This window comes from Lactuca virosa, chromosome 9, assembly GCF_052849685.1.
Source record: "Lactuca virosa cultivar CGN04683 chromosome 9, Lactuca_virosa_CGN04683_v6, whole genome shotgun sequence".
Classification (NCBI taxonomy): domain Eukaryota; kingdom Viridiplantae; phylum Streptophyta; class Magnoliopsida; order Asterales; family Asteraceae; genus Lactuca; species Lactuca virosa.
This window is the reverse complement of record NC_136434.1, coordinates 292,313,494-292,332,158: the sequence shown is the minus strand read 5'-3', so window position 1 is coordinate 292,332,158 and position 18,665 is coordinate 292,313,494.

Sequence of the window (18,665 nt, the reverse complement as noted above, 5' to 3'; positions counted from 1 at the left end):
AAAATTCGATTTCCGGGCTGTATACTGCTATGCAAAATCTTAGAAAAATCGTAACTTCCTCAAACAAATTCAGATTTGGATGTTCTCTATATGCACGATCTCGGTTTAACATATACTTTGACTTTTGTTTAGATTTCTAAGGCTAAAAATTATTTCATCAAAAGTTCACCTTTTACGTTACGCGGAGCCGTGCCGGTTCTGTCGCAAAACTTCGACGGGTCATAACTTCTTCGTTTTAAGTCGGATTTCAACGTTCTTTATATGAACAAAATCTTTGTGACATATACTATGAATTTGGTTAAGATTATTTATTCTGAATAATCTTCTATCAAAAGTCATTTTTAATGCTTATTATCTAAATGACTAGCCCGAACCTGCGGGCGTTATAGTTAGTGTACTTGGAAAGTAAACAACAAAGTGGTCCCAAGTATGTAAATTTTGTAGAAATTTGACTCTGATTGGAGGAATTATGTTTTTTACAAAAAGTAAAAATCAACTACGTTAATCACATTATTAACATCAAAATGGTATAAAGAAATCGGTTGAGTTTTGGCTAACGTCACTAAAAGAAAAATCGTAGTACTCCGAGAGATAAGAACTTTTTAAAAGGAAAAAAGTCAAAAATGGAGTTCGTATAAAGAAGATACAATTTTTAGAAAAATATAAAATGCAAGTTAAAAATAAAAGTTAAAATTTTGTAACGTAGCCTTAATGAAAGTTGTAGTACTAGTAGAGAGCTGCACAAATATATAAAGAGGGTAGCAAACAAGATTCATATAATGAAGATATGATTTTTTATAAAATATTTAGAGTTGCACGCCATGTGCGAGCCATGCTCGATGCGTACGTTTGACACCAAAATTCGTCGAGATTGGAGAGACATTGACCATCAGAAGTGTGACATGTGGCAAACTCTGGATGGAGCCACGATTCGTGTGCACGACGCGCACGAAGTGCGCCACACGCATAAGCACTGCAAATAAAGGTTCTCACCATCTGAATTCTTCACACCTAAATCTCTCTCTCTCTCTCTATCTATCTATCTATCTATCTATCTATCTCGGAAACCCTCCCAATTGCGTGACACTTCGGATGTAGTAGCAAGGACATCCTCAATCTCGCTGCTAAGGTGAGGTCATGTCACTATTTCACTATTTTAAAGGTTTTACCGAGGGGGGGGGGGATACATGCTTATCTATCTGCTTTATCAAAATATAGTTATATCTACAAATATCAATAGTAATATATAGCATGAAACCTTAGGATAATGTAGCGATAAATACTATACCTAGTTGTAAGCTTTGATATTATGCATGAGAGTTATGATGTCCGATGGTCTAGGAAGAGATATTACCTACATGTTATTATGGCCAATTCCCTAGGATAACATAGTACCTAGAATTTATATTGGTCAATTATAAGGATATGCAATGTACCTAATCATTACTTTGCCCAAATATCATGTTTTAAATTAACCATAATTAAGGTATATATATTTATGGCAAAATAATATACATATATATATATATATATATATATATATATATATATATATATATATATATATATATATACACACACAAGATAATTATGAGATCTATAAGCTTTAATTATCAAATATAAAGTAAAAGATTTATATTGTGATAGTTAAAGGAAATCACTAAGAAAGAAAGATAAAAGATAAAATACCTAAGGTTAATGTGTTAGTGAGCTGTTATTATTCATCCTTAGCCTGATTAAATTTGGCTACCCCGAACCCGTAATCGTTAATCTTGCGAGAGCCAGAAAGATATGTATAGATCTATACAGGGTTTGACACCCCACCTCCGACTGCTAGCTACAATCCCGACAGGATAACTTTACTTATTATTCAAACACTATTCGACGTTCGATGAAGTGTCGTGTGGGGAAATTATTGGTCTACAGTTTCGATTATAGGGGCTCATGGTAATACATTACTACCACCTTAGAGATCCGACTACCTCCAGGGACGCCTTCAAGTAGTAAATGAAAATATGTTAGGATTAATAGAACATCCTAAAATATAAAGATAATAAGATAGGATCGGCAAAATATCCTACAATGATAGTAAGATGGGAATGGTAAAATATCCTATAAAGATGATCATATAGGATCAGTAAAATATCCTATAAAGACAGTAAGATAGGAATGGTAAAATATCCCATAAAGAGAGTAGGATAGGATTAGAAGAATATCCTATCCGTCAGACTTATAACTTACAAGTTATAAGAAATTTTGGAATAGATAATATAGTAAAGTATATGAAATAAGGAATATAAGTAAAATGATCATAATCATTGTAATAATTCCTAAAAAAATTTCAAAAAGAGTTTTTTATATGTTTATCTAAAACCTGTGAATTCACCACCCTCAAGTTGACGTTTTCAAAACCGCATGTATTCCTAGGATAGAGTAACGATCATTGAAAGGAAGGAAAATCAGCTTGAAGATAGATAGGTTTCATTTGTTCATTATAATATACTTCATTTATAAAAAGATAGTTATGGTTTGTGCTCTGTGATTTGGATAATCACCGTCACCACTCGACATTTCTGCCAACGGCCGGGGGAGGTGTGACAGAATGGTATCAGAGCTACTTGCTATAGCGAATTAGTATTTGTTTATGTATTAAGGCTATAGCTTAGGACATATACTCCGATCAAGTTTACCCTCAAACCTATAGATAAAAGTATTACTATTAATTACCCTACTGATAGACTACTTACGAGAGAGGTGACTAGTTTTAACTTTCGCTTGGGTTGCTGGATTTCAGAATGTCTATATTCTAAAATGATCCTACCCTCCGACACTTCTCATCTAACCAATCCTTATTTGATAGTCTAAAAGTATGAAACAATAATAGTCGCCAATCCTAAATAAGTATACAAATCAAGAATGCAATGTATATAAGTCAACTAATCAAAATACAATTTTAATCAATAATTGACCTCATTAATTACTCAAAGCCCAAATATAGCCTAATTATCCAAATTGGGCCCAAAACCATCATGGACCTTGCCCGAGAAGGCCCAATATCCAAAAAGGCCCAAAATATCCAAAAGTCAACCCTGATCAAACTTCTGGTCAAAGGTCCATAGCCAATAAGTCAACAAAAAAGAAAAGTGAAACAGTCTGAGTACGCCCCGTGTACTCAGCTGGTACGCCCAGCGTACACCTTTTGGGGCCAGTATGTGCAGCGTACCAGATGGGTACGCCCAACGTACTCCCCTGAACCCCAATCTTCTCCATTAAGCACTTAACCACTTAAGTCCTTGCTCTAAACTCTCAAATCTGATTCCTATGGATGACTTATCACGTAAAGTTGGCAAGTTTACTTGCATGCATGGCTTAATAGGGATCTATAGCTCAAAAAAGCTTAATGAAAGGTTTTAACACATGCATGAGTCTAAATAAACCATAAAGATCACATTTTTATGCCTTTGAGACTCCTAAAACGTCAAGATCTACAAGATCAAGCCTCTAAAACAACCTTAGCTTACAAGGACCAACCAAAAGAGGCTAAAATGACCATAAGCAACCCAAAATAATATCCAACCAAAGAGATGACAAGATCAAAGCTTTTTACCTTCTATAGATTGCAAAAGATGAGAAACTTATGGATCTACAAGCTCCTCTCCAGGAAATGAGTCTTTAACATTCTTCTTCTCTTACACAAGCCACTATAAACCCTCTTCCAAGCTCCATAACTCACTCAAGGCACTTTAGGGGTTCACTAAATACTAAAAGGGATGGAGGCTAACTTAAAATTCCCAAAGGAAGGATAAAATGATGCTTATATAGGGGTAAAACCTCGAAATTAGGGTTTGGTGCTGAAGGGAGTATGCCCCGCGTGCCCCTTAGTACACCCGGCGTACTCAAGAACCATCCGCAACCATTTCACTCATTATGCCCCGTGTACACAATGAGTACGCCCCACATACTCATTGAACCTCCAAAACCTCAAAACTTCACTTGACCCTAACTTCTTCATTCTAAGTCCGTTTCTGACGAACTTTATATCCACAGAAAGGTGACAAGAAGCCCTACACTTTTAACAACTCATCTCCACCTTAAAAATCCCAAACAACAACCCAAAATTCATAAAGACCCAAACTGCCTAAATTACGAATATACCATTGGCCTCTGCAACACCATCGAACTTGTAACGCTCGATTTCCAAGGTATTTATTTTATTTGCTAATTGATTAAATATTTCTGGTTGGGCCTTGGAGTCTTTGGACTTTTATCATTTTGGGCCTTGAGGGGGTGTCGTACGCTGGGTTACTGATTGAAGTTGGAAGCAGATGTCATGCACGTATGCGCAGTGTATGTGTCCAGACCCAATACCCTACATTTTAGGGTTTGTGCACTATATAAAGAACATTATGCCTTAAGGAAGAGCCTCCCTCTCATCTCTAATCAGCCCCCATGAAACCCTAATTCCTCTATTGTGTGTTCTTCTACTTGGAAGGTCCCTTGAGTGCATTCTTGGTATTTTGATCCATTTTCCAAGGAAGTAAAGGTTGAAGCAAGGTGGTGGTTCAAGGAGAAGTTTGTAGATTTGAGTTGTTTTCTTCATTTAAATCTCCTGCAAGGTATAAAGTATTGAACTTGATACTTCATAGCCTAGATCTCTTTTAGTTAATTTTTTGGACCCTTTTTGGTTACATTATTAAGATCTTATGAGGCCATTCCGTTTTTAGATCTTGAGTTGCTACTCTTGGTCTGATTTGGGTCCTAGAAAGATAAAGTTTCCATCTTTGAGACCTTAGATCATCCATGCATGAGTATTGGTCATTTTTATGGAAGTAGATTGTCTTATTTCGAGTTTGGGTTCCTTTGAGGGCATGCAAGCCATCAAGTTGTCAACGTAATGGTTTAAGACACTTCATATGATTCAGATCTATAATTGGAACCCTTGGTCTTAAGGAATTAAGCACTTTGTGGGATTATGGCTTAATGAGTTGGTACGCTGGGAGTACAAGCTCCTACGCACAACGTACAAACCATGAAGCATGTACTCTTAGCGTACAGTTGAGTCCGCCCCGCGTGCTCACTAAATTGGGCTTCGAGTTGTTAGGTCTTGGTTTGGGTCACTTCCATAGATTAGTGACTTGGGCCGTGGTGGAACATCCAGAATTGGACCATTTGGACTAGAGAAACATTATTGGGCCTTAGGCTAAGGCCCATGAGAAGGGATTGGGCCCAATTGGAAATTAGGCCATATGTTGGATTGTTTAACTTTTGGGCCATTAGATTGTGATTTATGGTTTTATTCTTGGACCAAGTTAAGATAGGGGTAAAATAGTCTTTTTACCCTAAGTAGGGATTTTGGTTATGAGGCAGATCCCAAATGTTAATCAGCTTTTATTTGGTAATTGATAGCTCGAGGAGTCGTAGGACCAGCAGTCAGGGATCATTTGTGTCGATCAACTTTTCGAGGTGAGTTTTTCCTCAATGAGTATTGCGGGTCGAAGGCACCAATGCTGGCCCATGTTTATGCTATGTTAGTATGCTAGTTATCTTCGATGTCGGGCGGGGCCCAATGACTATTTGTATGCTATGTATCTATGTTGCATGTGTATGTGTTTATTTGATATATGTTATATGCATGCTGGGCGGGGCCCGATTTACTTCCGAGTTCAGCTCGATGACCGGGCGGGGCCCATTATATGCTTATTGTATGTATGGTATGTGGTAGTTTGGGGGAACTCACTAAGCTTTATGCTTACAGTTTTTAGTTTTGTTTCAGGTACCTCCAGTTCCAAGGGGAAGAGTTCGAGTTGATTGCATCGCACAAACCACTGGACTTCCGCATTTATCTTTCACCATTTCATGTATTGGTTTTGTTGTGATGAATGTTTGACATTTGAAAAATACTATTTTATCTATCATGAGAAAAATGAAATTTTTAGGACCATATTTTTGGGATGTTTCAAGCTGGTATCAGAGCCTTGGTTTGAGGGATTCGGGCACACTTCCGGGTGTGTCTAAACTCAAACTAAGGACTTGGTAGAAAATATTTCCAAAGAAAAAGATTTTTATAAAAAGAATTTCTAAAAGAGAAAAGAAAAGGGTGTGGTGCATGCAATCAACCGGGCTTAAGTAATTTATCCCAAATTAGCCATACATGTTATGTTATATTTTGAATTGTGAATATGTGAATCATATGCTAGATTAGGGCTAAGGATCTAGGAGGGATGCCTTTGTGTAATTGCTTTATGATATTATAGATCTGCATGCTAGGACTAATCAGTCAGTGATAGGATGGCCTGATTAGGTTATGCCTTGTTCTGATTACTTGATGCTCGAATGCTACTTGCTTTGTGCTTTTAGGATTTTTAGCTAGTTTCAGCTAATTGGTAAGCGAATATGCTAAGTTACATATTATGGAAACAAAATAATTTTAGAGGGTTAGGTTTAGCTCTATTGCATAGCTGTTGTTTGAGTCAAACCGTTATAGCGTTAGACCTTTCATTCGAAGATTATCTAGTTTTTTTAATATGTAATTGTATTCGTGAACTAGTTAGCGGAAGTTAGTGTGAGTTCCTTCTACAGCTGTGTAACATCCTGTTTCGGATCGTTTTGCGATTCAAGGCTCGTGGGTTGTAATCCGAGTATGAGAAGGTTTTGAGGCTTTGAACGAGAAAGGTTTAGGCCCTTTTTGGATAGGGATAAGGTAGGTTGTGTGATGAAAGGGTCCGGGTTGTGCTTTAGAGCCCAAGAGTATCGGTGAAGGCGTTGACTCGGTCTTTTATGAATTTTGGGGTTTTTCTCGTGGAGTTTTAAGGCGGTGATGAGTTGCTAGAAGCATAAGGATTCTCGCCACCTTTCTGTGGATATAAGGTTCGTTGGAAACGGACTTATAACGAAGAAGTTATGATAGTTTGAAGTTTTGGCAAGTTTAGTCCTTATTGAGAAATGGGTGGCAATTGGGTACGCGGGAAGTACACTTGTGTACGTACAACGTACTCATGTGCGTAGCATGAACGCGGAGACCACCTAGTACGCTGGGCGTACTAGGCTCAGAGTGTGAACCCTAATATTTTGAGGTGACCCTATTTAAGGAACATGATGGCCTCATTTTCAGCCACCATTTCCAATCTCCAAGCCCTCTCAAACCCTAATCTCGTTTCCCTAGTTTGTGTGAGTGTGGTGGCTCATTTGAGTGTTTTTCGTGAAGCTTTTGGTGAAGAAGGAGTCTTGAAAGAGGATAGCTTGTGCATCTATATTTTGGATCTGAGTTCTACTCTTGTTGGTGCATCTTCCAAAGGTATCAAGTTTGAAACTTGCTTATTGTTGTGCTAGTTCTTGTTTTGGGTCCATTTTTAGGGTTTTATGTCCCAAGATTGGATCTTTGTGAATTTGGTGAACTCTAGAGCAAATCTCCTGTCCTTTTAAGTGTATTGGGTTGCCTTGATTCATAAAAATGAGAACTTGGTCGTCTAGACCTCTTCATGCATGTGTTAAGATGATTTAAGAGAGTCTTAATGGTTATTTTTGGAAGTTGGGTCCCATTAAGACATGCAAACTGATAAAGTCGTCAACTTTATCAGTTAGGAGCTTGTAATGAAGCTTCCCTGAGGTTTGGATGCTTTGGGCTGAAGTGGTTAAGTCGAAAATAGAGATTTTGGACCCGAGCCATACGCCACGCGTAACTCCCAGTACGCCCCGCGTACAGGTCTAGTTTCCCCGATCAGGAGTTGTGTGTACGCTGAGCGTACCAGGGGAGGTATGCCCCACGTAGTCTCACTGTGGGCTTGTTGCATCTTAGGCTTCGTATCCTTGGGCCGTTTTGTTTAGACTTTCTGTTTGGGCCTCTAGGCCATTTGAGATTATTGGGGGCTAAGTGAAGCCTTGGGCTTAGGATAACGCCCGTATGGGGGTTGGGCCCAATTTGGAAAATGGGCCATTAGTGGGCCCTTTGTGGATCTCTTTGTTGGGCCTTGGTGGGCCCATTGGGTTTGGGTCATTGTGAGCCTGTTTGGGTGGGGCCATCTTTGGGGCGTAGTATTGGAGTGTAGCCTTGCACAGTTTTGATTATGGTGTTGGGTTGTTTTGGCCCAGTTCAGGAGCCAGTGTGCAGCGGCAGTAGCAGTTTTGGATTTCTCGTGTAGCAGTTGAGGTGATTCTTCTCACTATACTTACCTGAGTGGTAATGCATGAGTGACCGGAGGGTCTTATTTGTGTTATTGGCCGGTGGGTCTTATTTATGCTGTTGACCGGAGGGTCTTAGTTATATTATTGACCGGAGGGTCTTATTTGCATTACTGACCGGAGGGTCTTATCTGCTCTATGTGTTACTATGCATTATGTCTTTGTGACTTATGCACTTATATTATTCTGTATATATATATATATGTTGAGCTATGACAGGAGGGTCCATACCGAGCCGTGAGATCGGAGGGTCTTCACTAAGACACATGACCGGAGGGTCTTCACTGAGACACAGGACCGGAGGGTCCATACCGAGCTGTGAGACCGGAGGGTCCTCACTGAGACACATGACCGGAGGGTCCATGCCGAGATATAGCCATGAGAGGCTTATTATTTGTGTATGTGGTATTTTGGGGAACTCACTAAGCTTCGTTCTTACCTTGTTGATTTAAATATGTTTTAGGTACTTCTGTAGATTTCATAACGGCGGAGGCATGATTATACACATCTATCGGCTTATGAAGATTTGAGGATTTTGGGATACTCTGATATTGTGTTGATAATAACTTACAATTTTTGTGATGACTTGAAGTTATGAGTAATATTTTGAGAATTGAAAATGAAAAAAAATGTCTTGTAATTTGAGGTGTTACAAATTGGTATCAGAGCCTTGGTTTGAGGGATTCGGGTACACCCTCAGGTATGTCTGGACTCAAACTGAGGAGATGATAACTTTTCAAAAAAGAATGATTTTTCAGCACACGATTTTCCAAGGAGATTAAAAGGTTTTGAAAGTTGTTCCGAAGCGGTGTGTACAATCAGCCAGAGCCCGAGCGGTGAATTCCCAAAATACCCTTACTTGATTATGTATTGTTATTATGAGCTGATAGAAATGCATCCTAGTTTAGGGCTAGGTATCTGCTCAGAATTGCATGCTAGTGTGCCTGCTTAGGAGAGATGCCTTTATGCCTGTTATGTGAGCTGGTAGTGTTGCATATGTATGATTAGAGATTTCCGAGGAGTTGAGAGGTAGGATTGCCTGAGTTCGGTGATGCCTTTTGTGCCGTGGATAGAAGAATTGGAGTTGTATGCCAGAGTGGTTTTATGTGCTGGTGGAGGTTGCTCGATGCCCGGATGCTGCTTGCTTTGTGCTTTGTGGAATTCATGAGTGATGCGAGTTAGCTAGAATAGCTAATTGACATTGCGAGGAGTTCTTCAGTAGCTAATGGCAGAGAAGTGTGGGAACCTAGGAGAGCCTAGGGAGTAATTTCAGTATGATGAGTGCGCTGTTTAGAGGTGAGTATTCGCTGGGGAGCGAGCATGTGGAATGGGATTGGTCGATCGGGAAGGTTGAGCAACTACTTAGGAAATTTGGGACGATCCTTGTGGAAAGTATGGGTAGATGTGGAAGGTAGTATTGGGCCCGTACTACTGAAAGCAGAGGACCCATACTCGAAACAAGGAGAATTCCAGAGGTTCTAAGTAGTAGGTTGAGGGGAAATAACATGGTTCGGGTACCATGATTCGTTGCAGAGTGTGTTTCCGTCTTTACCGGTTATCCCGCTGTCGTTGTTCAGACTGAGAGAGGATATGGTAAATTGTGGGGCCATAGGTCCATGTCGGTCGAGCTTAAATGGAGTATACCTTACGAGAAAAATTGAGTTTAAATCTCGAGGGATTTGAATGGTAAGGTGCCAGTTGGAGTCGCAGGACTCAAAAAGGAAGTGGAGATGATGTGTTGTGGAGGATTGCAGTCGGAGTTGAGTGATCGGCCGATGGACTGTGATGGCAATTTCTATGACGAGGATTATATTATTCCCGCTTTCTGTTTTGGAAGGAAGGGTGAGTGAGCTTTTGATTTCAGAGATTAGAGGAAGACCCTATAGGGTACCAGATAGTTGCGGTATTATCACCGAAGGGATTTTGTGGTATGAGTGCCTTGAGTTATTTCTTATACCGGGAGGGAGTCATCAGTGGGGACTATGACAGAAGAGGACAAGGATGCGCCTCAAATGAGCATGGCAAGGCGTATTCTAGCAACAGTTCCAGGTAACCCAGGGGAGTATCTCGAGACGACGACCCTCGTTGTCTATGCTGCGAATCGACTGTGAGAGTGAGGTCTCTTGTTTCTATGTCGATTCTTGCGATGGGGTGCTGATTGAGGACTTAGGGAATGAAGTGTGCGATAGTCCATTATTTCCATAGAAAGAATAAGTGTTGTTTTAGGACCGTCGAAATATTTGCCTGTGCAGCCGAATGAGATTATAGGTGATTGGAGGCAGTCACATTGGGAAGTTTCCGAGGTTTCCATCTGAGATTCGGAATACTTGGAGTTGCTTGGTCTTTATCTGTAAGGTCATTGAGTGTTGCGTGGTACGTTCCAAGAGTCGGGTATGGTATATCTGGTGAGCCAGTCTGTAGTGTGGTCTGTTTGGTATGCCAATTGGCGATGGTTCGAACCCTAAGTGGGGGAGAACTGGGTATTCTGTTGTGAGGATCATCAATCTGTTAAGTTGCGGTTCAGAAGATTGGGTTATGGGGATCTGCGGTCCGGGTATATGAGACTTGGGTCCAGTAGTAGTCAAGGCAAGGTACAGAGCGAGATGATGCATGTTGTATGTGCTCAGGAAAGAATGAGTGTCTTCACGGTAGGTAGCCATTGGTCAGGGATCTTCTTGTGGTCAGGGATCTTCTTGTGGTTAGTGTTTCTTTCGAGTTTGCCAATGTTCGAATTTCGAGGAGGTGGGGTCGTTGAGTTCAAGTTTCGATTGTTGAGAGATTTGCTAGTTAAATGTATAGATTGCTGTCTATACTCCAGGAGGGACAACAGTTGATCAATTTCAGAGTCGGTATGTGTAGTTTCGCATGGGTTTTGATCGGTAGAGGATGGGGTTTTGGATTGTCGTCAACATGTTCCCAGTCATTGACGATTCCTTCGTACTTCAGTTATGAGTTGGAGTACTTCGAAGGTTTCGAGTTGTGTAAGTTGATGATCGGTGGTCGTGGCAAGCTATCGTGAGATTATGTGATAGTGTATCGTGGTATCCAAGTATGATGCCCTAAATTATTGGATTATTATAAGACTCGGGTTTGTTAGACGGCAAGTGGAGCATCGAGCGACTATTATCTATTCCATTTGTGGACCCATCAGTTAATTGTCGCTAGACGGGGATTGTCCAAGGATGTAAATTGTATTGAGGGAAAGTTCCTTGTTGCGACAATTGTCGTCAGGAGTAGTGATGCTTAATCTGGGTAGGTGTGCGCACCTATCTATGTTGGATCGCGGAGCATGAGTGTAGTGAACCCAATATGGTGATGGTTGATGATGAGATTGTGATAAACTAGCAGATGTGAGGTGATAAGAGAGTGGATGGATCCAGGTGGGAGTAATCACTTAGGACTGTTGGGAAAAACCATGGGGTGAGCCCATGGCGAGTGAGGGAGTGTCGTAAGACTACGGGGAGCCGTAGCATTCATTAGTCAGTGAGAGAGTGTTGTAAAACTGCGGGGAGCCGTAACACTAATTAGTTAGTAAGAGAGTATTGTAAGAATGCAGGGAGCCGTAACATTCACTAGTTAGAGTGTGACGCAGAGGGGTTCTTAGGCTTGGGTAGCCTTGCCAATTGAGTATTTAGGAACCTGATGGCCGGACCAGGGATGAGACTGGGGTCTCAGGGATGGTCGGGGACCGTTATATCTCGATTTAGGGAGGAGTTGTCACAAATCGAAAGGCTTGGAGAGTAATGCACGCGTAGATTCGCGGATCTCGGGTCATGAGTTGAGTATCAGATTGGATACGAGTGGTTCCAATTTTGTTGTCGGACCAAAATCTTGTGTTTGAGTTTGGCTCTATCTGTGTAAGGGATAGGCAGGTTAGGATTTCAGATTTTTAGATAGGTTTCATTATGAGTGGTTATGGTTTCCATCTGATGTTTTAGACCTGGGTGGATCGATTCATTTAGTTTGGGGAGGACCACGACACACATGGAATTAGAAAGTGGTAGACGACAGAGCTCGTAGGTGATATGTGACTACAAATCAGTTGTAATATTCGCTTGGGGTAAAGTGAACTTAGTGATTGCGTGTACAGTGTGATTGGTTGAGATAGCTCGGTTGGATTGAACGACTGTGGAGTCGTATTGTCGGATGTGCTAGGGTAGCCTTGGCGGTCCAACTGTTGGGTCGGGAGTCGATATTGTATTCAGATTTGGTGTTGATCATTGGAAGGTAGCTGGAGTTATGTTTCCGGATATCAGTGGATAGTTTCGGTCGGGCATGGTCATTCAGTTCGGGGCCGGAGCTGAATCGTCCTGGGATTGGTAGTGGGATGGTTCTGTCTGACGGGAGGTCAAACCTAGTGTAGGGTTTCAGTTTCCATGTGGATTGGCAGGTTTTCATTTAGTGTTTGAGATCAGAGTATTGAGGTTCATTCTTCAGATGGGTTCTGATAGCAGTATCGGTGGTTGGTCCTTGGTACGAGGTGACCTCTCCGTTCCTTTTGAGTTTCAGTTAGGATCGACTAGTTTGTCAGGCATAAGTGAACAACAGCTGATTATGGTCAGCGACTTGTTCCATCAGTTGCAACAAGATAATCAGGGTTGGAAGTGTTTTATCGGGTCTGTTATTCGATGAGCGATTGACATGGTGATATTCTGCATGGGCAATTTGTCGGGGAGACAGACCACTATAGATTCCAAGTTTTGGAGAAGCAGAGTTGGTTCTGCAATGGCGAAGGATTCGTCCTTCTTCGGTTTGGAGGGTTCTGATTGGTTTCGGTTGTCTTGGGGAGATCGTTTTATGTTCTGATTTTTCAGATGCACTTTGCGGGTTGTTTGATTTGATCTGAGTATTGAAAAGGAGTGATTTCGAGGGCGAAATCAAATTTAAGTGGGGGAGAATTGTAACATCCTGTTTCGGATCGTTTTGCGATTCAAGGCTCGTGGGCTGTAATCCGAGTATGAGAAGGTTTTGAGGCTTTGAAGGAGAAAGGTTTAGGCCCTTTTTGGATAGGGATAAGGTAGGTTGTGTGATAAAAGGGTTCGGGTTGTGCTTTAGATCCCAAGAGTATCGGTGAAGGCGTTGACTCGATCTATTATGAATTTTGGGTTTTTGCTCGTGGAGTTTTAAGGCGGTGATGAGTTACTAGAAGCATAGGGCTTCTCGCCGCCTTTCCGTGGATATAAGGTTTGTTGGAAACAGACTTATAAGGAAGAAGTTATGATAGTTTGAAGTTTTGGCAAGTTTAGTCCTTATTGAGAAATGGGTGGCAATTGGGTATGCGGGACATACACTTGTGTACGCGCATCGTACTCATGTGCGTAGCATGAACGCGGAGACCACCTAGTACGCTGGGCGTATTAGGATCAAAGTGTAAACCCTAATATTTTGAGGTGACCCTATTTAAGGAACATGATGACCTCATTTTCAGCCACCATTTCCAGTCTCCAACCCCTCTCAAACCCTAATCTCATCTCCCCTAGCTTGTGTGAGTGTGGTGGCTCATTTGAGTGTTTTTAGTGAAGCTTTTGGTGAAGAAGGAGTCTTGAAATAGGATAGCTTGTGCATCTAGCTTTTGGATCTGAGTTCTACTCTTGTTGGTGCATCTTCCAGAGGTATCAAGTTCGAAACTTGCTCATTTTTGTGCTAGTTCTTGTTTTGGGGCCATTTTTAGGGTTTTATGTCCCAAGATTGGAACTTTGTGAGTTTGGTGAACTCCATAGCAAATCTCTCGTCCTTTTAAGTGTATTGGGTTGCCTTGATTCATAACAATGAGAACTTTTTCGTCTAGACCTCTTCATGCATGTGTTAAGATTATTTAAGAGAGTCTTAATGGTTATTTTTGGAAGTTGGGTCCCATTAAGACATGCAAACTGTTAAGTCGCCAACTTTATCAGTTAGGAGCTTGTAATGAAGCTTCCCTGAGGTTTGGATGCTTTGGGTTGAAGTGGTTAAGTCGAAAATAGAGTTTTTGGACCCAGTACGCCCTGTGCACTAGTTTAGTTTCCCCGATCAGGAGTCGTGTGTACGCTGAGCGTACCAGGGGAGGTACGCCCCGCGTAGTCTCGTTGTGGGCTTGTTGCGTTTTGGGCTTCGTATCCTTGGGCCGTTTTGTTTGGACTTTCTGTTTGGGCCTCTACGCCATTTGAGATTATTGTGGGCTAAGAGAAGCCTTGGGCTTAGGATAAGGCCCATATAGGAGTTGGGCCCAATTTGGAAAATAGGCCATTAGTGGGCCCTTTGTGGATCTCTTTGTTGGGCGTTGGTGGGCCCATTGGGTTTGGGTCATTATGAGCTTGTTTGGGTGGGGCCATCTTTGGGGCGTAGTATTGGAGTGTAGCCTTACATTGTTTTTGATTATGGTGTTGGGTTGTTTTGGCCCAGTTCAGGAGCCAGTGTGCAGCGGCAACAACAGTGTAGGATTTCTCGTGTAGCGTTTGAGGTGAGTCTTCTCACTATACTTACTTGAGTGGTAATACATGAGTGACCGGAGGGTCTTATTTGTGTTATTGACCGGAGGGTCTTATTTATGTTGTTGACCGGAGGGTCTTAGTTATATTGTTGACCGGAGGGTCTTATTTGCATTACTGACCGGAGGGTCTTATCTGCTTCATGTGTTATTATGCATTCTGTCTTTGTGACTTATGCAATTATATTATTTTGTATATATATATGTTGAGCTATGACCGGAGGGTCCATACCGAGTTGTGAGACAGGAGGGTCTTCACTGAGACACATGACCGGAGGGTCCATACCGAGCCGTGAGACTGGAGGGTCCTCACTAAGACACATGCCCTGAGGGTCCATGCCGAGATATAGCCATGAGAGGCTTATTATTTGTGTATGTGGTATTTTGGCGAACTCACTTAGCTTCGTGCTTACCGTGTTGATTTAAATGTGTTTCAGGTACTTGTGTAGATTTCGTAACGGTGGAGGCATGATTGTACACATCCGTCAGCTTATGAAGATTTGAGGATTTTGGGATACTCTGATATTGTGTTGATAATAACTTACAATTTTTGTGATGACTTGAAGTTATGAGTAATATTTTGAGAATTAAAAATGAAAAAAAATTGTCTTGTAATTTCAGGTGTTACAAGCTGATGGCGGAGAGTGGTGTGAAGTTTTTCCTTAGGAAAACCTAGGATGAGAGCCTCATGCGAGGGAAGTTAGATGTTTTCTTTTGAGTGACCTGGTGGAGTCAAAGCAATTCTTGAGGAAAGTACGAATAGATGTGGAAGGTAGTATGGGCCCGTACTACTGGAAGCAGAGGATCCGTACTCGATTCAAGGAGGGTTGCGATACGATCATGAAGCTTGTGAGTTGTGGTTTCCCCGATGTGTGTATTGATGTGTATCCTGATAGTTTTTATGGTCTATTTTCTATATGGTGTTGTTGCGAGGTAGGCCAGTGGGCAGTTCCGGTGCTGGAGAGGGTTCGGGTTCAGGTTCTTGAGCCGGGCAGCTTGATGAACATACGAGGGAGTTCATCTCGTCTGAGATTACGCGCAGTATGCTTGATCAGACTCCTGTGATCTTTGGCACGGTCAAGGAGGGTATTCTGGAGATTCTTGATGAGAGATTGAGCACCTTTCGTGTTGAGATTGTGGCTTTGATCAGGACGCGCTCTTTGACCTTCAGGGAGTTTCGGGCATGTGGAGCGCCAGACTATCATGGGGCGAGGGACCCCATTGCGAGCAGCAGATGGTTGGCAGATGTTGCCAACGCCTTCCGTACCAGCCGTTGTCCCGAGGGGGACAAGGTCAGACTAGCTTCCTGCCTCCTGAAGGACAGGGCACGTGATTGGTGGGAGGAGGTAGGGCATGCTATAGGAGATGATGATGTTATTGATTCGATGACCTGGAGTGATGTCACACCCCCAAACCAGAACGGCGGAAACGTTCGGGGGCGAGGACGTCATGTACAGTATCATAACAATTCAATATAGTAAAACAAGCAACAACATCATCCATTGCATTAATAGTATAATTTAATACAAGTGTGTTCTGTATAGTTTGAAAGACACCAAAAATATGAACAAAAAAAAGACGAATCTTGAACGTGCTCCGTCTTCTCAAAACCTGGTCATCGGTACTTGTCTACTGGTGACATGAGAATACAAGTTATTTTGAAAGAGTAGATCAACATTAAAGTTGGTGAGTTCATAAGTATTTTAGTGTCATTGTTTGTATAAGTTTGATGAAAGTGTTTGTAAATGTTTGATGTAACTGTTTGTAAGTGTTTGATGTAAAGTTTGTAAGTTTTGATGTAAATATTTGTATACTTCCTAGAAAATCCTATATTTTCTACTAAAGTAGTCTTCTACCAAGACTCAACTATTTTGTATGTTTGTTCTTTCTGTAAAAGTGAGTGTTTTTCCCAAGTATGACTATCATTACCAAAATATAGTTTACATTACCGTTTATGTGAGAAGATCACAATATGAATGCAATGGGAAAATAAAGATGTACTGTAGTATTGTATAAGTAACTACAAAAGTACTAACTACCTTAAACTAGTTTGTTTAATTAAGGTAAAATGTGATGAGATTATAACCATACTTGATTGACTAGTAAAACACGACGATCAAAGACGTCGAAATGGTATGACATTCGTCACCTGTAGACCTGCAGGTCCCACTATAGCTAGCAGCAAGGTGTAGGATGGTCAATCCCGTATAGATCTATACATAAATTCACGCTCTCCCTCCAGGGGACTCTGGTTACAAAACGTGACACAGCAATACATTGTCTTGCCATGAAGTAGTGGCTCACATTAATGTTATAGTATTCTTGTATTTGTATAGTATGTTCTCTCTGTTCTAGTGTATAGTATGTTCTCTCTGTTCTAGTGTATAGTATGTTCTCTATGTTCTAGTGTTTAGTATGTTCTTTATGTTTCTCATTATAGTGTGTTTGAACTGACTCATGTATGAACTGACTCTTGTATGTTTCATTGTTCTAGAAATAGTGAGTAGTAATCCTCTAAACTATACCTATTATAGTTTACTAGTAATGTTGTTTAAATGACTGATCATGTTTGTACACCTTTGCTATCCAAAGGTGTTGAACTGGATGAAGAACTTTTATATCTATGCACATATACATAATATATAACTAAGATTCAAATGACACTCTGACAAACAACCGATACCCTAAGTCCACAACCAAACAAAGAATAGGAAATAAAGCGAGTTATCAGTCCTAAGCCCTTCCAACCCTATTTATATAACTATATCTATATAGACACGATTTTTGACAATATATAAGTTTAAAAGAGTTTGATAAAGAATTTAGAATATAAAAGAGTTTTAACCATTTGAATGGTTATAGATGACTTGATGTCAGTTTATAAAAGGTTTTTGGAAATAGTTTGTTTGATAACACAATTTTGAAGAATAAGAAATCTACTTGATTGATAGTTATTAATCACATGTGATTGATATAATAACTATAATGTTTTCTACTTGTATTCCCCCTATAAAAGCATTTAAAATCATTTAAAAGATAAGTTAAGGGGTATAAACTCACCTGTATTGAGTGATTTGAATGTAAGATCGATATAGGAAGCTAAGTGTCAGGTAAAGTCCCGAGCACAAACAGATCCTATTAAGCATATAATGACACATGTATGGATATAATTAGTGTATATAACAACTAATCTTGTTAGGGAACAACCTTAGAGACTAGGAAACACTTAGAATGAAGTGTTACAATCACATATGATTGTACTAAAGGAGTTCACGGCCAAACAAAGGGATGTTCACGGCCTTAGGAGGGTTCACGGCCCAGGAACACATGATGTGTTCACAGCCCAACCTTGATTCTATGAGGTGTTCACGGCCATGGATGAAGTGATCACGTCCAAACGTTGCATCTAATAAGGGTTCACGGCCATGTCAAGATCCTATGAAGGGTTCACGGCCCAATGAAGGGTTCACGGCCGTGAACTCTTGAAGATCTTGCAATTTGGTGCTTGTTTCATGGATGAAATCAAGTGATTTAATGGGCAACAAGCTTATGGAAGAGATACTTACTTTTTGGGAGCTTTGAGTAGTGTTCACGGTTGAAGAAGTTGAGAGATAATGAGGAGTGTTTACGGCTAGGGTTGAAGGATTTGAAAAAGTATAGAAAATGAGCCAAGTTTGTTTATATAGGGGACTTGTTCACGGCCAGAAGTCTAGATGTGGCCGTGAACCCCTTTTGATGGATTTTCCGGCTCAATTGCAACTCAAAGAACCCGAGCTAACACATCCTAACACACAAACCTTGAGTGTACAAGGCTTAAAACTCTCAAACAGACTCTTAACAATGCTAAAAATAGCAGAAACGAGTCTGACTTTTGATTGAATTGTATGACTTTACAAGATATATATTTCGGGTTGTCATAAGTGATTTCTCGACCAGGTTCCTAGCCGAGTTTGCACCAGTGATTGAGGTGCAGCACTTGGCGCGAGAGTTCCAGGATCTACGTCAGACTACTGAGACGGTG